Raw genomic sequence first — 22,589 nt, forward strand, 5'->3', positions numbered from 1 at the left:
CCCAAAACCTAAAAAAATTGAAATTTTTATATGCAAAACTTCTTTTGCCCATATCTCCTAAACTAAGCGTCCTAGAGCGAAAAGGACTTTAATTCGTGACCACCCCAAAAAATTGAAAAATCCACCCAAAACCTAAAAAAATTGAAATTTTTATATGAAAAACTTCTTTTGCCCATATCTCCTAAACTAAGCGTCCTAGAGCGAAAAGGACTCTAATTCGTGACCACCCCCAAAAAATTGAAAAATCCACCCAAAACCTAAAAAAATTGAAATTTTTATATGAAACACTTCTTTTGCCCATATCTCCTAAACTAAGCGTCCTAGAGCGAAAAGGACTTTAATTCGTGACCACCCCCAAAAAATTGAAAAATCCACCCAAAACCTAAAAAAATTGAAATTTTTATATGAAAAACTTCTTTTGCGCATATCTCCTAAACTAAGCGTCCTAGAGCGAAAAGGACTTTAATTCGTGACCACCCCCAAAAAATTGAAAAATCCACCCAAAACCTAAAAAAATTGAAATTTTTATATGAAAAACTTCTTTTGGCCATATCTCCTTAAATATGCGTCCTAGAGCGAAAAGGACTTTAATTCGTGACCACCCCCAAAAAATTGAAAAATCCACCCAAAACCTAAAAAAATTGAAATTTTTATATGAAAAACTTCTTTTGCCCATATCTCCTAAACTAAGCGTCCTAGAGCGAAAAGGACTTTAATTCGTGACCACCCCCAAAAATTTGAAAAATCCACCCAAAACCTAACAAAATTGAAATTTTTATATGAAAAACTTCTTTTGCCCATATCTCCTAAACTAAGCGTCCTAGAGCGAAAAGGACTTTAATTCGTGACCACCCCCAAAAAATTGAAAAATCCATCCAAAACCTAAAAAAATTGAAATTTTTATATGAAAAACTTCTTTTGCCCATATCTCCTAAACTAAGCGTCCTAGAGCGAAAAGGACTTTAATTCGTGACCACCCCCAAAAAAATTGAAAAATCCACCCAAAACCTAAAAAAATTGAAATTTTTATATGAAAAACTTCTTTTGCCCATATCTCCTAAACTAAGCGTCCTAGAGCGAAAAGGACTTTAATTCGTGACCACCCCCAAAAAATTGAAAAATCCACCCAAAACCTAAAAAATTGAAATTTTTATATGAAAAACTTCTTTTGCCCATATCTCCTTAAATATGCGTCCTAGAGCGAAAAGGACTTTAATTCGTGACCACCCCCAAAAAATTGAAAAATCCACCCAAAACCTAAAAAAATTTAAATTTTTATATGAAAAACTTCTTTTGCCCATATCTCCTAAACTAAGCGTCCTAGAGCGAAAAGGACTTTAATTCGTGACCACCCCCAAAAAATTGAAAAATCCACCCAAAACCTAAAAAAATTGAAATTTTTATATGAAAAACTTCTTTTGCCCATATCTCCTAAACTAAGCGTCCTAGAGCGAAAAGGACTTTAATTCGTGACCACCCCCAAAAAATTGAAAAATCCACCCAAAACCTAAAAAAATTGAAATTTTTATATGAAAAACTTCTTTTGCCCATATCTCCTAAACTAAGCGTCCTAGAGCGAAAAGGACTTTAATTCGTGACCACCCCCAAAAAATTGAAAAATCCACCCAAAACCTAAAAAAATTGAAATTTTTATATGAAAAACTTCTTTTGCCCATATCTCCTAAACTAAGCGTCCTAGAGCGAAAAGGACTTTAATTCGTGACCACCCCCAAAAAATTGAAAAATCCACCCAAAACCTAAAAAAATTGAAATTTTTATATGAAAAACTTCTTTTGCCCATATCTCCTAAACTAAGCGTCCTAGAGCGAAAAGGACTTTAATTCGTGACCACCCCAAAAAATTGAAAAATCCACCCAAAACCTAAAAAAATTGAAATTTTTATATGAAAAACTTCTTTTGCCCATATCTCCTAAACTAAGCGTCCTAGAGCGAAAAGGACTTTAATTCGTGACCACCCCCAAAAAATTGAAAAATCCACCCAAAACCTAAAAAAATTGAAATTTTTATATGAAAAACTTCTTTTGCCCATATCTCCTAAACTAAGCGTCCTAGAGCGAAAAGGACTTTAATTCGTGACCACCCCCAAAAAATTGAAAAATCCACCCAAAACCTAAAAAAATTGAAATTTTTATATGAAAAACTTCTTTTGCCCATATCTCCTAAACTAAGCGTCCTAGAGCGAAAAGGACTTTAATTCGTGACCACCCCCAAAAAATTGAAAAATCCACCCAAAACCTAAAAAAATTGAAATTTTTATATGAAAAACTTCTTTTGCCCATATCTCCTAAACAAGCGTCCTAGAGCGAAAAGGACTTTAATTCGTGACCACCCCCAAAAAATTGAAAAATCTACCCAAAACCTAAAACAATTGAAATTTTTATATGAAAAACTTCTTTTGCCCATATCTCCTAAACTAAGCGTCCTAGAGCGAAAAGGACTTTAATTCGTGACCACCCCCAAAAAATTGAAAAATCCACCCAAAATCTAAAAAAATTGAAATTTTTATATGAAAAACTTCTTTTGCCCATATCTCCTAAACTAAGCGTCCTAGAGCGAAAAGGACTTTAATTCGTGACCACCCCCAAAAAAATTGAAAAATCCACCCAAAACCTAAAAAAATTGAAATTTTTATATGAAGAACTTCTTTTGCCCATATCTCCTAAACTAAGCGTCCTAGAGCGAAAAGGACTTTAATTCGTGACCACCCCCAAAAAATTGAAAAATCCACCCAAAACCTAAAAAAATTGAAATTTTTATATGCAAAACTTCTTTTGCCCATATCTCCTTAAATATGCGTCCTAGAGCGAAAAGGACTTTAAGTCGTGACCACCCCCAAAAAATTGAAAAATCCACCCAAAACCTAAAAAAATTGAAATTTTTATATGAAAAACTTCTTTTGCCCATATCTCCTAAACTAAGCGTCCTAGAGCGAAAAGGACTTTAATTCGTGACCACCCCCAAAAAATTGAAAAATCCACCCAAAACCTAAAAAAATTGAAATTTTTATATGAAAAACTTCTTTTGCCCATATCTCCTAAACTAAGCGTCCTAGAGCGAAAAGGACTTTAATTCGTGACCACCCCCAAAAAATTGAAAAATCCACCCAAAACCTAAAAAAATTGAAATTTTTATATGAAAAACTTCTTTTGCCCATATCTCCTAAACTAAGCGTCCTAGAGCGAAAAGGACTTTAATTCGTGACCACCCCAAAAAATTGAAAAATCCACCCAAAACCTAAAAAAATTGAAATTTTTATATGAAAAACTTCTTTTGCCCATATCTCCTAAACTAAGCGTCCTAGAGCGAAAAGGACTTTAATTCGTGACCACCCCCAAAAAATTGAAAAATCCACCCAAAACCTAAAAAAATTGAAATTTTTATATGAAAAACTTCTTTTGCCCATATCTCCTAAACTAAGCGTCCTAGAGCGAAAAGGACTTTAATTCGTGACCACCCCCAAAAAATTGAAAAATCCACCCAAAACCTAAAAAAATTTAAATTTTTATATGAAAAACTTCTTTTGCGCATATCTCCTAAACTAAGCGTCCTAGAGCGAAAAGGACTTTAATTCGTGACCACCCCTAAAAAATTGAAAAATCCACCCAAAACCTAAAAAAATTGAAATTTTTATATGAAAAACTTCTTTTGCCCATATCTCCTTAAATATGCGTCCTAGAGCGAAAAGGACTTTAATTCGTGACCACCCCCAAAAAATTTAAAAATCCACCCAAAACCTAAAAAAATTGAAATTTTTATATGCAAAACTTCTTTTGCCCATATCTCCTTAAATATGCGTCCTAGAGCGAAAAGGATTTTAATTCGTGACCACCCCCAAAAAATTGAAAAATCCACCCAAAACCTAAAAAAAATTGAAATTTTTATATGAAACACTTCTTTTGCCCATATCTCCTAAACTAAGCGTCCTAGAGCGAAAAGGACTTTAATTCGTGACCACCCCCAAAAAATTGAAAAATCCACCCAAAACCTAAAAAAATTGAAATTTTTATATGAAAAACTTCTTTTGGCCATATCTCCTTAAATATGCGTCCTAGAGCGAAAAGGACTTTAATTCGTGACCACCCCCAAAAAATTGAAAAATTCACCCAAAACCTAAAAAAATTGAAATTTTTATATGAAAAACTTCTTTTGCCCATATCTCCTAAACTAAGCGTCCTAGAGCGAAAAGGACTTTAATTCGTGACCACCCCCAAAAATTTGAAAAATCCGCCCAAAACCTAACAAAATTGAAATTTTTATATGAAAAACTTCTTTTGCCCATATCTCCTAAACTAAGCGTCCTAGAGCGAAAAGGACTTTAATTCGTGACCACCCCCAAAAATTGAAAAATCCATCCAAAACCTAAAAAAATTGAAATTTTTATATGAAAAACTTCTTTTGCCCATATCTCCTAAACTAAGCGTCCTAGAGCGAAAAGGACTTAATTCGTGACCACCCCCAAAAAAATTGAAAAATCCACCCAAAACCTAAAAAAATTGAAATTTTTATATGAAAAACTTCTTTTGCCCATATCTCCTAAACTAAGCGTCCTAGAGCGAAAAGGACTTTAATTCGTGACCACCCCCAAAAAATTGAAAAATCCACCCAAAACCTAAAAAATTGAAATTTTTATATGAAAAACTTCTTTTGCCCATATCTCCTTAAATATGCGTCCTAGAGCGAAAAGGACTTTAATTCGTGACCACCCCCAAAAAATTGAAAAATCCACCCAAAACCTAAAAAAATTGAAATTTTTATATGAAAAACTTCTTTTGCCCATATCTCCTAAACTAAGCGTCCTAGAGCGAAAAGGACTTTAATTCGTGACCACCCCCAAAAAATTGAAAAATCCACCCAAAACCTAAAAAAATTGAAATTTTTATATGAAAAACTTCTTTTGCCCATATCTCCTAAACTAAGCGTCCTAGAGCGAAAAGGACTTTAATTCGTGACCACCCCCAAAAAATTGAAAAATCCACCCAAAACCTGAAAAAATTGAAATTTTTATATGAAAAACTTCTTTTGCCCATATCTCCTAAACTAAGCGTCCTAGAGCGAAAAGGACTTTAATTCGTGACCACCCCCAAAAAATTGAAAAATCCACCCAAAACCTAAAAAAATTGAAATTTTTATATGAAAAACTTCTTTTGCCCATATCTCCTAAACTAAGCGTCCTAGAGCGAAAAGGACTTTAATTCGTGACCACCCCCAAAAAATTGAAAAATCCACCCAAAACCTAAAAAAATTGAAATTTTTATATGAAAAACTTCTTTTGCCCATATCTCCTAAACTAAGCGTCCTAGAGCGAAAAGGACTTTAATTCGTGACCACCCCAAAAAATTGAAAAATCCACCCAAAACCTAAAAAAATTGAAATTTTTATATGAAAAACTTCTTTTGCCCATATCTCCTAAACTAAGCGTCCTAGAGCGAAAAGGACTTTAATTCGTGACCACCCCCAAAAAATTGAAAAATCCACCCAAAACCTAAAAAAATTGAAATTTTTATATGAAAAACTTCTTTTGCCCATATCTCCTAAACTAAGCGTCCTAGAGCGAAAAGGACTTTAATTCGTGACCACCCCCAAAAAATTGAAAAATCCACCCAAAACCTAAAAAAATTGAAATTTTTATATGAAAAACTTCTTTTGCCCATATCTCCTAAACTAAGCGTCCTAGAGCGAAAAGGACTTTAATTCGTGACCACCCCCAAAAAATTGAAAAATCCACCCAAAACCTAAAAAAATTGAAATTTTTATATGAAAAACTTCTTTTGCCCATATCTCCTAAACAAGCGTCCTAGAGCGAAAAGGACTTTAATTCGTGACCACCCCCAAAAAATTGAAAAATCCACCCAAAACCTAAAAAAATTGAAATTTTTATATGAAAAACTTCTTTTGCCCATATCTCCTAAACTAAGCGTCCTAGAGCGAAAAGGACTTTAATTCGTGACCACCCCCAAAAAATTGAAAAATCCACCCAAAATCTAAAAAAATTGAAATTTTTATATGAAAAACTTCTTTTGCCCATATCTCCTAAACTAAGCGTCCTAGAGCGAAAAGGACTTTAATTCGTGACCACCCCCAAAAAAATTGAAAAATCCACCCAAAACCTAAAAAAATTGAAATTTTTATATGAAGAACTTCTTTTGCCCATATCTCCTAAACTAAGCGTCCTAGAGCGAAAAGGACTTTAATTCGTGACCACCCCCAAAAAATTGAAAAATCCACCCAAAACCTAAAAAAATTGAAATTTTTATATGCAAAACTTCTTTTGCCCATATCTCCTAAACTAAGCGTCCTAGAGCGAAAAGGACTTTAATTCGTGACCACCCCCAAAAAAATTGAAAAATCCACCCAAAACCTAAAAAAATTGAAATTTTTATATGAAGAACTTCTTTTGCCCATATCTCCTAAACTAAGCGTCCTAGAGCGAAAAGGACTTTAATTCGTGACCACCCCCAAAAAATTGAAAAATCCACCCAAAACCTAAAAAAATTGAAATTTTTATATGCAAAACTTCTTTTGCCCATATCTCCTAAACTAAGCGTCCTAGAGCGAAAAGGACTTTAATTCGTGACCACCCCCAAAAAAATTGAAAAATCCACCCAAAACCTAAAAAAATTGAAATTTTTATATGAAGAACTTCTTTTGCCCATATCTCCTAAACTAAGCGTCCTAGAGCGAAAAGGACTTTAATTCGTGACCACCCCCAAAAAATTGAAAAATCCACCCAAAACCTAAAAAAATTGAAATTTTTATATGAAAAACTTCTTTTGCCCATATCTCCTAAACTAAGCGTCCTAGAGCGAAAAGGACTTTAATTCGTGACCACCCCCAAAAAATTGAAAAATCCACCCAAAATCTAAAAAAATTGAAATTTTTATATGAAAAACTTCTTTTGCCCATATCTCCTAAACTAAGCGTCCTAGAGCGAAAAGGACTTTAATTCGTGACCACCCCCAAAAAAATTGAAAAATCCACCCAAAACCTAAAAAAATTGAAATTTTTATATGAAGAACTTCTTTTGCCCATATCTCCTAAACTAAGCGTCCTAGAGCGAAAAGGACTTTAATTCGTGACCACCCCCAAAAAATTGAAAAATCCACCCAAAACCTAAAAAAATTGAAATTTTTATATGCAAAACTTCTTTTGCCCATATCTCCTTAAATATGCGTCCTAGAGCGAAAAGGACTTTAATTCGTGACCACCCCCAAAAAATTGAAAAATCCACCCAAAACCTAAAAAAATTGAAATTTTTATATGAAAAACTTCTTTTGCCCATATCTCCTAAACTAAGCGTCCTAGAGCGAAAAGGACTTTAATTCGTGACCACCCCCAAAAAATTGAAAAATCCACCCAAAATCTAAAAAAATTGAAATTTTTATATGAAAAACTTCTTTTGCCCATATCTCCTAAACTAAGCGTCCTAGAGCGAAAAGGACTTTAATTCGTGACCACCCCCAAAAAATTGAAAAATCCACCCAAAACCTAAAAAAATTGAAATTTTTATATGAAAAACTTCTTTTGCCCATATCTCCTAAACTAAGCGTCCTAGAGCGAAAAGGACTTTAATTCGTGACCACCCCAAAAAATTGAAAAATCCACCCAAAACCTAAAAAAATTGAAATTTTTATATGAAAAACTTCTTTTGCCCATATCTCCTAAACTAAGCGTCCTAGAGCGAAAAGGACTTTAATTCGTGACCACCCCCAAAAAATTGAAAAATCCACCCAAAACCTAAAAAAATTGAAATTTTTATATGAAAAACTTCTTTTGCCCATATCTCCTAAACTAAGCGTCCTAGAGCGAAAAGGACTTTAATTCGTGACCACCCCCAAAAAATTGAAAAATCCACCCAAAACCTAAAAAAATTGAAATTTTTATATGAAAAACTTCTTTTGCGCATATCTCCTAAACTAAGCGTCCTAGAGCGAAAAGGACTTTAATTCGTGACCACTCCTAAAAAATTGAAAAATCCACCCAAAACCTAAAAAAATTGAAATTTTTATATGAAAAACTTCTTTTGCCCATATCTCCTTAAATATGCGTCCTAGAGCGAAAAGGATTTTAATTCGTGACCACCCCCAAAAAATTGAAAAATCCACCCAAAACCTTAAAAAATTGAAATTTTTATATGAAAAACTTCTTTTGCCCATATCTCCTTAAATATGCGTCCTAGAGCGAAAAGGATTTTAATTCGTGACCACCCCCAAAAAATTGAAAAATCCACACAAAACCTTAAAAAAATTGAAATTTTTATATGAAAAACTTCTTTTGCCCATATCTCCTAAACTAAGCGTCCTAGAGCGAAAAGGACTTTAATTCGTGACCACCCCCAAAAAATTGAAAAATCCACCTAAAACCTAAAAATATTGAAATTTTTATATGAAAAACTTCTTTTGGCCATATCTCCTTAAATATGCGTCCTAGAGCGAAAAGGACTTTAATTCGTGACCACCCCCAAAAAATTGAAAAAATCCACCCAAACCTAAAAAATTTAAATTTTTATATGAAAAACTTCTTTTGCCCATATCTCCTAAACTAAGCGTCCTAGAGCGAAAAGGACTTTAATTCGTGACCACCCCCAAAAAATTGCAAAATCCACCCAAAACCTAAAAAAATTGAAATTTTTATATGAAAAACTTCTTTTGCCCATATCTCCTAAACTAAGCGTCCTAGAGCGAAAAGGACTTTAATTCGTGACCACCCCCAAAAAATTGAAAAATCCACCCAAAACCTAAAAAAATTTAAATTTTTATATGAAAAACTTCTTTTGCCCATATCTCCTAAACTAAGCGTCCTAGAGCGAAAAGGACTTTAATTCGTGACCACCCCCAAAAAATTGAAAAATCCACCCAAAACCTAAAAAAATTTAAATTTTTATATGAAAAACTTCTTTTGCCCATATCTCCTAAACTAAGCGTCCTAGAGCGAAAAGGACTTTAATTCGTGACCACCCCCAAAAAATTGAAAAATCCACCCAAAACCTAAAAAAATTGAAATTTTTATATGAAAAACTTATTTTGCCCATATCTCCTAAACTAAGCGTCCTAGAGCGAAAAGGACTTTAATTCGTGACCACCCCAAAAAATTGAAAAATCCACCCAAAACCGAAAAAAATTGAAATTTTTATATGAAGAACTTCTTTTGCCCATATCTCCTAAACTAAGCGTCCTAGAGCGAAAAGGACTTTAATTCGTGACCACCCCCAAAAAATTGAAAAATCCACCCAAAACCTAAAAAATTGAAATTTTTATATGAAAAACTTCTTTTGCCCATATCTCCTTAAATATGCGTCCTAGAGCGAAAAGGACTTTAATTCGTGACCACCCCCAAAAAATTGAAAAATCCACCCAAAACCTAAAAAAACTGAAATTTTTATATGAAAAACTTCTTTTGCCCATATCTCCTAAACTAAGCGTCCTAGAGCGAAAAGGACTTTAATTCGTGACCACCCCAAAAAATTGAAAAATCCGTGACCACCCCAAAAAATTGCCCATATCTCCTAAACTAAGCGTCCTAGAGCGAAAAGGACTTTAATTCGTGACCACCCCCAAAAAATTGAAAAATCCACCCAAAACCTAAAAAAATTTAAATTTTTGTATGAAAAACTTCTTTTGCCCATATCTCCTAAACTAAGCGTCCTAGAGCGAAAAGGACTTTAATTCGTGACCACCCCCAAAAAATTGTAAAATCCACCCAAAACCTAAAAAAAAATTGAAATTTTTATATGAAAAACTTCTTTTGCCCATATCTCCTAAACTAAGCGTCCTAGAGCGAAAAGGACTTTAATTCGTGACCACCCCCAAAAAATTGAAAAATCCACCCAAAACCTAAAAAAATTTAAATTTTTATATGAAAAACTTCTTTTGCCCATATCTCCTAAACTAAGCGTCCTAGAGCGAAAAGGACTTTAATTCGTGACCACCCCAAAAAAATTGAAGAGGTGATAGGACTCCTCCTTGGGGAGTGCCTCTGTTCACATACCTTTGTATGTTTGCTTGTCCTAGTGTGGCTGAAATACGTCTCTTCATTAGCAGTTCGTCTAACAGCCTGAGTATACATGGATCAACATTCAGAGTTGTCAGTCCATTTAATATCGAGCTCGGATGGACATTATTGAACGCCCCTTCGATGTCTAGAAACGCCACGATTGTGTATTCTTTGACAGATAGTGAGCTTTCAATAAAGCTGACTAGTTCATGTAGTGCGGTCTCAGTAGACCTGCCCTTCGAGTATGCATGCTGTCGTTTCGAGAACAAACTTGAATCGATGCTAGTTCTAAGATAAATATCTATCATCCTCTCCAGAGTCTTAAGTAGGAATGAGGATAAGCTGATTGGTCGGAAATCCTTCGCCCTCGAGTGAGAGGCTTTTCCCGCTTTAGGTATGAAAACGACTTTTGTTTCCCTCCACTTTCCTGGGATATATGATAAGTTGATACATCCTTTATATATCACCGACAACCAGGGGATAATTTTGTCAGTTACAGCTTGTAACTCCGCCGGAGTAATTCCATCAGGTCCAGGGGATTTGAATGGTCCAAAGCTATTTAGCGCCCATCTTATTCTAGTTTCCGATACAATGTCCTCGACAGGAAACGACCGCTGAGCAACTGTGGCACCGCCAGTACATGGTTCAACCGTCTGATTTCCAGGAAAATGTGTGTCCAATAGTACCTCCAGCGTCTCCTTACTGGACGTTGTCCAATTGCCCTCCGATGTTTTAATGAAACCTGGAGCGGAGTTGGTGGATGCTAGAACCTTCCGTAGTCTGGAAGCCTCGGACGTATTCTCAATACTGCTGCAGTAAGCATTCCAAGAGTTATGCTGAGCCTTTCTCAGTTCTCGCTTGTATCCTCTCAGATTCTTCTTGTAAGCGTCCCAGTCCTCAGGGGCTCTGGTGGACTTTGCCTTGTTAAAGAGCTTCCTGCAGGATTTCCTCATATTACTTAATTCCGTAGACCACCATGGTGGTCGATGTTTCCCCCTTGGCTTTCCTCTAGGGCATGCAGCTTTCAGTGAGATGTTGAAGGCCTTAGTAATCCGCTCCACTGCGTGTTCGATATCTTGCACATTTCTCATATTTGTCTCTGTTATTTCCGGTATCATCATATTGAACGATTCCCTATACCTATTCCAGTCAGCTTTCCTAACATTTGGCGGAAATATGATCTTGGTGATATGAACATCAAATTTGAAACTGATGTAGCGATGATCTGAGAAGCTGTGTTCACTTAAAACCTGCCACTCAGATATCATTTCATTTAGTTCTTGCGAGGCCAAGGTGATGTCCAAAACCTCTTGCCTGTTTTTAGTGACAAAGGTTGGGACATCTCCCTTGTTGCAAACTACCAGATTAGTACGCAAAATAAACTCTATTAGCGACTCTCCCCTTGCATTAGTATCACTACTTCCCCATATACTATGATGTGCATTCGCATCGCATCCCATAATGAGTTTCGCCTTTGTTTTCAGTGACTCCTCCACTAAGGTCTTAACGGCATATGGAGGCATCTCCCTGTCATGTCCCATGTAGACCGAAGATACCCAATATTTGCATTTGGCTATTTCTAAACTTGCAACGACAGTGTCTGTATTGCACATTGAGGGAAGCAGAAACAAATTGAGCTCGTTTTTAGCAATTATACAGACTCGATTTACATCATTACCAGTATACTGCAATAGTTTGAACCCCGGAGTACTTAATTCACATATTTTGTTTTTGTAAACATATGGTTCTTGAATAAGAACTATATCTATGTCCCCTTTCATCAGGAGAACTTTTAAGGCAGCACATGCAGCCTTACAATGATGAAGATTTATCTGGAGGATCCGTAGGACCATCGAGATTTTCAACAACCGTCACATCAGCCGCTTCGATCGAGTCATCAAGAATGTCCTCTTCAGAGATATCGGTGACTCTCGCAATAACCATAGGTTCGACTTTGGTGAGTTCTGAGGCAATAGAAGCCTCCTCACGCATACGGTATCTATCCATGTCTTCAACTTTGGTATCTCCCTCGACTTCGCAAGAGGATCCGCTTACTTCTGATTCAGACAGAGGCTTGTCCATTTCTGAATCCTTTAGCTGATCGTTTTTATACACCTTCATTTGGATATAATGAAAGCCATAACATACACGGCCCTGGGACTTTGCCAGATGTGGCAAAGACTGAGTGTTCAATATAAACACTGCATGCCGTCTTGGTCCATCCACTTCATCCAAACGGCCAACCTTCCAATCAGCTGTTGGAAGATCTGGATTGCATCGTTTCAGTCTATTTAAAATAGATTCAGGGTCAGAAGGGTTTGCAGGTATCCAGGCATGTGCTCTAGGTCTAGCCGGTATGTCTTTCTTCTCGACTAACTCTAGAGCAGCTCCTTCCCAAACTTCACCAATTAGTATCAGAGCAGCTTTAAAACATTCTATAGACCTCTGGTCCTCAAATGCGACTAGCTTAAATCGTCCTTGATACCAACCAGCCTCTTGGTGTCGAGGATCTGGGCCGGGAAACTTTTCCAGTACCTGTGAGTAGACGACAGATAGAGCATTCTCAATTTCCCCCCATTTTTGCTTTGGAACCATACCGTCCAATGCTCCTTTATTAATGATAGCCATCACAAGGCTATCTTTAGCAACTGAGGCAAACGATCTTTGATCCCTTTTGGAGGATGGCAGCTCATCCGGCGATCGTTCCCTTTTTCCAGTCTCAAGAATTCCTTGAAAAGGACTTTATTTCGTGACCACCCCCAAAAAATTGAAAAATCCACCCAAAACCTAAAAAAATTGAAATTTTTATATGAAAAACTTATTTTGCCCATATCTCCTAAACTAAGCGTCCTAGAGCGAAAAGGACTTTAATTCGTGACCACCCCCAAAAAATTGAAAAATCCACCCAAAACCTAAAAAATTGAAATTTTTATATGAAAAACTTCTTTTGCCCATATCTCCTTAAATATGCGTCCTAGAGCGAAAAGGACTTTAATTCGTGACCACCCCCAAAAAATTGAAAAATCCACCCAAAACCTAAAAAAATTGAAATTTTTATATGAAAAACTTATTTTGCCCATATCTCCTAAACTAAGCGTCCTAGAGCGAAAAGGACTTTAATTCGTGACCACCCCCAAAAAATTGAAAAATCCACCCAAAACCTAAAAAATTGAAATTTTTATATGAAAAACTTCTTTTGCCCATATCTCCTTAAATATGCGTCCTAGAGCGAAAAGGACTTTAATTCGTGACCACCCCCAAAAAATTGAAAAATCCACCCAAAACCTAAAAAAATTGAAATTTTTATATGAAAAACTTCTTTTGCCCATATCTCCTAAACTAAGCGTCCTAGAGCGAAAAGGACTTTAATTCGTGACCACCCCCAAAAAATTGTAAAATCCACCCAAAACCTAAAAAAAATTGAAATTTTTATATGAAAAACTTCTTTTGCCCATATCTCCTAAACTAAGCGTCCTAGAGCGAAAAGGACTTTAATTCGTGACCACCCCAAAAAAATTGAAAAATCCACCCAAAACCTAAAAAAATTAAAATTTTTATATGAAAAACTTCTTTTGCCCATATCTCCTAAACTAAGCGTCCTAGAGCGAAAAGGACTTTAATTCGTGACCACCCCAAAAAATTGAAAAATCCACCCAAAACCTAAAAAAATTGAAATTTTTATATGAAAAACTTCTTTTGCCCATATCTCCTAAACTAAGCGTCCTAGAGCGAAAAGGACTTTAATTCGTGACCACCCCCAAAAAATTGAAAAATCCACCCAAAACCTAAAAAAATTGAAATTTTTATATGAAAAACTTCTTTTGCCCATATCTCCTAAACTAAGCGTCCTAGAGCGAAAAGGACTTTAATTCGTGACCACCCCCAAAAAATTGAAAAATCCACCCAAAACCTAAAAAAATTGAAATTTTTATATGAAAAACTTATTTTGCCCATATCTCCTAAACTAAGCGTCCTAGAGCGAAAAGGACTTTAATTCGTGACCACCCCCAAAAAATTGAAAAATCCACCCAAAACCTAAAAAAATTGAAATTTTTATATGAAAAACTTCTTTTGCCCATATCTCCTAAACTAAGCGTCCTAGAGCGAAAAGGACTTTAATTCGTGACCACCCCCAAAAAATTGAAAAATCCACCCAAAACCTACAAAAATTGAAATTTTTATATGAAAAACTTATTTTGCCCATATCTCCTAAACTAAGCGTCCTAGAGCGAAAAGGATTTTAATTCGTGACCACCCCCAAAAAATTGAAAAATCCACCCAAAACCTAAAAAATTGAAATTTTTATATGAAAAACTTCTTATTTTGCCCATATCTCCTAAACTAAGCGTCCTAGAGCGAAAAGGACTTTAATTCGTGACCACCCCCAAAAAATTGAAAAATCCACCCAAAACCTAAAAAATTGAAATTTTTATATGAAAAACTTCTTTTGCCCATATCTCCTAAACTAAGCGTCCTAGAACGAAAAGGACTTTAATTCGTGACCACCCCCAAAAAATTGAAAAATCCACCCAAAACCTAAAAAAATTAAAATTTTTATATGAAAAACTTCTTTTGCCCATATCTCCTAAACTAAGCGTCCTAGAGCGAAAAGGACTTTAATTCGTGACCACCCCAAAAAATTGAAAAATCCACCCAAAACCTAAAAAAATTGAAATTTTTATATGAAAAACTTCTTTTGCCCATATCTCCTAAACTAAGCGTCCTAGAGCGAAAAGGACTTTAATTCGTGACCACCCCCAAAAAATTGAAAAATCCACCCAAAACCTAAAAAAATTGAAATTTTTATATGAAAAACTTCTTTTGCCCATATCTCCTAAACTAAGCGTCCTAGAGCGAAAAGGACTTTAATTCGTGACCACCCCCAAAAAATTGAAAAATCCACCCAAAACCTAAAAAAATTGAAATTTTTATATGAAAAACTTATTTTGCCCATATCTCCTAAACTAAGCGTCCTAGAGCGAAAAGGACTTTAATTCGTGACCACCCCCAAAAAATTGAAAAATCCACCCAAAACCTAAAAAAATTGAAATTTTTATATGAAAAACTTATTTTGCCCATATCTCCTAAACTAAGCGTCCTAGAGCGAAAAGGACTTTAATTCGTGACCACCCCCAAAAAATTGAAAAATCCACCCAAAACCTAAAAAAATTGAAATTTTTATATGAAAAACTTCTTTTGCCCATATCTCCTAAACTAAGCGTCCTAGAGCGAAAAGGACTTTAATTCGTGACCACCCCCAAAAAATTGAAAAATCCACCCAAAACCTAAAAAAATTGAAATTTTTATATGAAAAACTTCTTTTGCCCATATCTCCTAAACTAAGCGTCCTAGAGCGAAAAGGACTTTAATTCGTGACCACCCCCAAAAAAATTGAAAAATCCACCCAAAACCTAAAAAAATTGAAATTTTTATATGAAAAACTTCTTTTGCCCATATCTCCTAAACTAAGCGTCCTAGAGCGAAAAGGACTTTAATTCGTGACCACCCCCAAAAAATTGAAAAATCCACCCAAAACCTGAAAAATTGAAATTTTTATATGAAAAACTTCTTTTGCCCATATCTCCTTAAATATGCGTCCTAGAGCGAAAAGGACTTTAATTCGTGACCACCCCCAAAAAATTGAAAAATCCACCCATAACCTAAAAAAATTTAAATTTTTATATGAAAAACTTCTTTTGCCCATATCTCCTAAACTAAGCGTCCTAGAGCGAAAAGGACTTTAATTCGTGACCACCCCAAAAAATTGAAAAATCCACCCAAAACCTAAAAAAATTGAAATTTTTATATGAAAAACTTCTTTTACCCATATCTCCTAAACTAAGCGTCCTAGAGCGAAAAGGACTTCAATTCGTGACCACCCCCAAAAAATTGAAAAATCCACCCAAAACCTAAAAAAATTGAAATTTTTATATGAAAAACTTCGTTTGCCCATATCTCCTAAACTAAGCGTCCTAGAGCGAAAAGGACTTTAATTCGTGACCACCCCCAAAAAATTGAAAAATCCACCCAAAACCTAAAAAAATTGAAATTTTTATATGAAAAACTTCTTTTGCCCATATCTCCTAAACTAAGCGTCCTAGAGCGAAAAGGACTTTAATATGTGACCACCCCCAAAAAATTGAAAAATCCACCCAAAACCTAATAAAATTGAAATCTTTATATGAAAAACTTCTTTTGCGCATATCTCCTAAACTAAGCGTCCTAGAGCGAAAAGGACTTTAATTCGTGACCACCCCTAAAAAATTTAAAAATCCACCCAAAACCTAAAAAAATTGAAATTTTTATATGAAAAACTTCTTTTGCCCATATCTCCTTAAATATGCGTCCTAGAGCGAAAAGGATTTTAATTCGTGACCACCCCCAAAAAATTTAAAAATCCACCCAAAACCTAAAAAATTGAAATTTTTATATGCAAAACTTCTTTTGCCCATATCTCCTTAAATATGCGTCCTAGAGCGAAAAGGAGTTTAATTCGTGACCACCCCCAAAAAATTGAAAAATCCACCCAAAACCTAAAAAAAATTGAAATTTTTATATGAAAAACTTCTTTTGCCCATATCTCCTAAACTAAGCGTCCTAGAGCGAAAAGGACTTTAATTCGTGACCACCCCCAAAAAATTGAAAAATCCACCCAAAACCTAAAAAAATTTAAATTTTTATATGAAAAACTTCTTTTGCCCATATCTCCTAAACTAAGCGTCCTAGAGCGAAAAGGACTTTAATTCGTGACCACCCCCAAAAAATTGAAAAATCCACCCAAAACCTAAAAAAATTGAAATTTTTATATGAAAAGCTTCTTTTGCCCATATCTCCTAAACTAAGCGTCCTAGAGCGAAAAGGACTTTAATTCGTGACCACCCCCAAAAAATTGAAAAATCCACCCAAAACCTAAAAAAATTTAAATTTTTATATGAAAAACTTCTTTTGCCCATATCTCCTAAACTAAGCGTCCTAGAGCGAAAAGGACTTTAATTCGTGACCACCCCCAAAAAATTGAAAAATCCACCCAAAACCTAAAAAAATTGAAATTTTTATATGAAAAACTTCTTTTGCCCATATCTCCTAAACTAAGCGTCCTAGAGCGAAAAGGACTTTAATTCGTGACAACCCCAAAAAATTGAAAAATCCACCCAAAACCTAAAAAAATTGAAATTTTTATATAAAAAACTTCTTTTGCCCATATCTCCTAAACTAAGCGTCCTAGAGCGAAAAGGACTTTAATTCGTGACCACCCCCAAAAAATTGCAAAATCCACCCAAAACCTAAAAAAATTTAAATTTTTATATGAAAAACTTCTTTTGCCCATATCTCCTAAACTAAGCGTCCTAGAGCGAAAAGGACTTTAATTCGTGACCACCCCCAAAAAATTGAAAAATCCACCCAAAACCTAAAAAAATTGAAATTTTTATATGAAAAACTTCTTTTGCCCATATCTCCTAAACTAAGCGTCCTAGAGCGAAAAGGACTTTAATTCGTGACCACCCCCAAAAAATTGAAAAATCCACCCAAAACCTAAAAAAATTGAAATTTTTATATCAAAAACTTCTTTTGCCCATATCTCCTAAACTAAGCGTCCTAGAGCGAAAAGGACTTTAATTCGTGACCACCCCCAAAAAATTGAAAAATCCACCCAAAACCTAAAAAAATTGAAATTTTTATATGAAAAACTTCTTTTGCCCATATCTCCTAAACTAAGCGTCCTAGAGCGAAAAGGACTTTAATTCGTGACCACCCCCAAAAAATTGAAAAATCCACCCAAAACCTAAAAAAATTGAAATTTTTATATGAAAAACTTCTTTTGCCCATATCTCCTAAACTAAGCGTCCTAGAGCGAAAAGGACTTTAATTCGTGACCACCCCAAAAAAATTGAAAAATCCACCCAAAACCTAAAAAAATTGAAATTTTTATATGAAAAACTTCTTTTGCCCATATCTCCTAAACTAAGCGTCCTAGAGCGAAAAGGACTTTAATTCGTGACCACCCCAAAAAATTGAAAAATCCACCCAAAACCTAAAAAAATTGAAATTTTTATATGAAAAACTTATTTTGCCCATATCTCCTAAACTAAGCGTCCTAGAGCGAAAATGACTTTAATTCGTGACCACCCCCAAAAAATTGAAAAATCCACCCAAAACCTAAAAAAATTGAAATTTTTATATGAAAAACTTCTTTTGCCCATATCTCCTAAACTAAGCGTCCTAGAGCGAAAAGGACTTTAATTCGTGACCACCCCCAAAAAATTGAAAAATCCACCCAAAACCTAAAAAAATTAAAATTTTTATATGAAAAACTTCTTTTGCCCATATCTCCTAAACTAAGCGTCCTAGAGCGAAAAGGACTTTAATTCGTGACCACCCCCAAAAAATTGAAAAATCCACCCAAAACCTAAAAAAATTTAAATTTTTATATGAAAAACTTCTTTTGCGCATATCTCCTAAACTAAGCGTCCTAGAGCGAAAAGGACTTTAATTCGTGACCACCCCTAAAAAATTGAAAAATCCACCCAAAACCTAAAAAAATTGAAATTTTTATATGAAAAACTTCTTTTGCCCATATCTCCTTAAATATGCGTCCTAGAGCGAAAAGGACTTTAATTCGTGACCACCCCCAAAAAATTTACAAATCCACCCAAAACCTAAAAAAATTTAAATTTTTATATGCAAAACTTCTTTTGCCCATATCTCCTTAAATATGCGTCCTAGAGCGAAAAGGACTTTAATTCGTGACCACCCCCAAAAAATTGAAAAATCCACCCAAAACCTAAAAAAAATTGAAATTTTTATATGAAACACTTCTTTTGCCCATATCTCCTAAACTAAGCGTCCTAGAGCGAAAAGGACTTTAATTCGTGACCACCCCCAAAAAATTGAAAAATCCACCCAAAACCTAAAAAAATTGAAATTTTTATATGAAAAACTTCTTTTGGCCATATCTCCTTAAATATGCGTCCTAGAGCGAAAAGGACTTTAATTCGTGACCACCCCCAAAAAATTGAAAAATCCACCCAAAACCTAAAAAAATTGAAATTTTTATATGAAAAACTTCTTTTGCCCATATCTCCTAAACTAAGCGTCCTAGAGCGAAAAGGACTTTAATTCGTGACCACCCCCAAAAAATTGAAAAATCCACCCAAAACCTAAAAAAATTTAAATTTTTATATGAAAAACTTCTTTTGCCCATATCTCCTAAACTAAGCGTCCTAGAGCGAAAAGGACTTTAATTCGTGACCACCCCCAAAAAATTGAAAAATCCACCCAAAACCTAAAAAAATTGAAATTTTTATATGAAAAACTTCTTTTGCCCATATCTCCTAAACTAAGCGTCCTAGAGCGAAAAGGACTTTAATATGTGACCACCCCCAAAAAATTGAAAAATCCACCCAAAACCTAAAAAAATTTAAATTTTTATATGAAAAACTTCTTTTGCGCATATCTCCTAAACAAAGCGTCCTAGAGCGAAAAGGACTTTAATTCGTGACCACCCCTAAAAAATTTAAAAATCCACCCAAAACCTAAAAAAATTGAAATTTTTATATAAAAAACTTCTTTTGCCCATATCTCCTTAAATATGCGTCCTAGAGCGAAAAGGATTTTAATTCGTGACCACCCCCAAAAAATTTAAAAATCCACCCAAAACCTAAAAAATTGAAATTTTTATATGCAAAACTTCTTTTGCCCATATCTCCTTAAATATGCGTCCTAGAGCGAAAAGGATTTTAATTCGTGACCACCCCCAAAAAATTGAAAAATCCACCCAAAACCTAAAAAAAATTGAAATTTTTATATGAAAAACTTCTTTTGCCCATATCTCCTAAACTAAGCGTCCTAGAGCGAAAAGGACTTTAATTCGTGACCACCCCCAAAAAATTGAAAAATCCACCCAAAACCTAAAAAAATTGAAATTTTTATATGAAAAACTTCTTTTGGCCATATCTCCTTAAATATGCGTCCTAGAGCGAAAAGGACTTTAATTCGTGACCACCCCCAAAAAATTGAAAAAATCCACCCAAACCTAAAAAAATTGACATTTTTATATGAAAAACTTCTTTTGCCCATATCTCCTAAACTAAGCGTCCTAGAGCGAAAAGGACTTTAATTCGTGACCACCCCCAAAAAATTGAAAAATCCACCCAAAACCTAAAAAAATTTAAATTTTTATATGAAAAACTTCTTTTGCCCATATCTCCTAAACTAAGCGTCCTAGAGCGAAAAGTACTTTAATTCGTGACCACCCCCAAAAAATTGAAAATCCACCCAAAACCTAAAAAAATTGAAATTTTTATATGAAAAACTTCTTTTGCCCATATCTCCTAAACTAAGCGTCCTAGAGCGAAAAGGACTTTAATTCGTGACCACCCCCAAAAAATTGAAAAATCCACCCAAAACCTAAAAAAAATTAAATTTTTATATGAAAAACTTCTTTTGCCCATATCTCCTAAACTAAGCGTCCTAGAGCGAAAAGGACTTTAATTCGTGACCACCCCCAAAAAATTGAAAAATCCACCCAAAACCTAAAAAAATTGAAATTTTTATATGAAAAACTTCTTTTGCCCATATCTCCTAAACTAAGCGTCCTAGAGCGAAAAGGACTTTAATTCGTGACCACCCCAAAAAAAAATTGAAATTTTTATATGAAAAACTTCTTTTGCCCATATCTCCTAAACTAAGCGTCCTAGAGCGAAAAGGACTTTAATTCGTGACCACCCCAAAAAAAATTGAAAAATCCACCCAAAACCTAAAAAAATTGAAATTTTTATATGAAAAACTTCTTTTGCCCATATCTCCTAAACTAAGCGTCCTAGAGCGAAAAGGACTTTAATTCGTGACCACCCCAAAAAATTGAAAAATCCACCCAAAACCTAAAAAAATTGAAATTTTTATATGAAAAACTTCTTTTGCCCATATCTCCTAAACTAAGCGTCCTAGAGCGAAAAGGACTTTAATTCGTGACCACCCCCAAAAAATTGAAAAATCCACCCAAAACCTAAAAAAATTGAAATTTTTATATGAAAAACTTCTTTTGCACATATCTCCTAAACTAAGCGTCCTAGAGCGAAAAGGACTTTAATTCGTGACCACCCCCAAAAAATTGAAAAATCCACACAAAACCTAAAAAAATTGAAATTTTTATATGAAAAACTTCTTTTGCCCATATCTCCTAAACTAAGCGTCCTAGAGCGAAAAGGACTTTAATTCGTGAAAAACTTCTTTTGCCCATATCTCCTAAACTAAGCGTCCTAGAGCGAAAAGGACTTTTATTCGTGACCACCCCCAAAAAATTGAAAAATCCACCCAAAACCTAAAAAAATTGAAATTTTTATATTAAAAACTTCTTTTGCCCATATCTCCTAAACTAAGCGTCCTAGAGCGAAAAGGACTTTAATTCGTGACCACCCCCAAAAAATTGAAAAATCCACCCAAAACCTAAAAAAATTGAAATTTTTATATGAAAAACTTCTTTTGCCCATATCTCCTAAACTAAGCGTCCTAGAGCGAAAATGACTTTAATTCGTGACCACCCCCAAAAAATTGAAAAATCCACCCAAAACCTAAAAAAATTGAAATTTTTATATGAAAAACTTCTTTTGCCCATATCTCCTAAACTAAGCGTCCTAGAGCGAAAAGGACTTTAATTCGTGACCACCCCCAAAAAATTGAAAAATCCACCCAAAACCTAAAAAAATTAAAATTTTTATATGAAAAACTTCTTTTGCCCATATCTCCTAAACTAAGCGTCCTAGAGCGAAAAGGACTTTAATTCGTGACCACCCCCAAAAAATTGAAAAATCCACCCAAAACCTAAAAAAATTTAAATTTTTATATGAAAAACTTCTTTTGCCCATATCTCCTAAACTAAGCGTCCTAGAGCGAAAAGGACTTTAATTCGTGACCACCCCCAAAAAATTGAAAAATCCACCCAAAACTTAAAAAAATTGAAATTTTTATATGAAAAACTTCTTTTGCCCATATCTCCTTAAATATGCGTCCTAGAGCGAAAAGGACTTTAATTCGTGACCACCCCCAAAAAATTTACAAATCCACCCAAAACCTAAAAAAATTGAAATTTTTATATGCAAAACTTCTTTTGCCCATATCTCCTTAAATATGCGTCCTAGAGCGAAAAGGATTTTAATTCGTGACCACCCCCAAAAAATTGAAAAATCCACCCAAAACCTAAAAAAAATTGAAATTTTTATATGAAACACTTCTTTTGCCCATATCTCCTAAACTAAGCGTCCTAGAGCGAAAAGGACTTTAATTCGTGACCACCCCCAAAAAATTGAAAAATCCACCCAAAACCTAAAAAAATTGAAATTTTTATATGAAAAACTTCTTTTGGCCATATCTCCTTAAATATGCGTCCTAGAGCGAAAAGGACTTTAATTCGTGACCACCCCCAAAAAATTGAAAAATCCACCCAAAACCTAAAAAAATTGAAATTTTTATATGAAAAACTTCTTTTGCCCATATCTCCTAAACTAAGCGTCCTAGAGCGAAAAGGACTTTAATTCGTGACCACCCACAAAAAATTGAAAAATCCACCCAAAACCTAAAAA

This window comes from Haematobia irritans, chromosome 5 (genome assembly GCF_050003625.1).
Source record: "Haematobia irritans isolate KBUSLIRL chromosome 5, ASM5000362v1, whole genome shotgun sequence".
Taxonomy (NCBI): Eukaryota; Metazoa; Arthropoda; class Insecta; order Diptera; family Muscidae; genus Haematobia; species Haematobia irritans.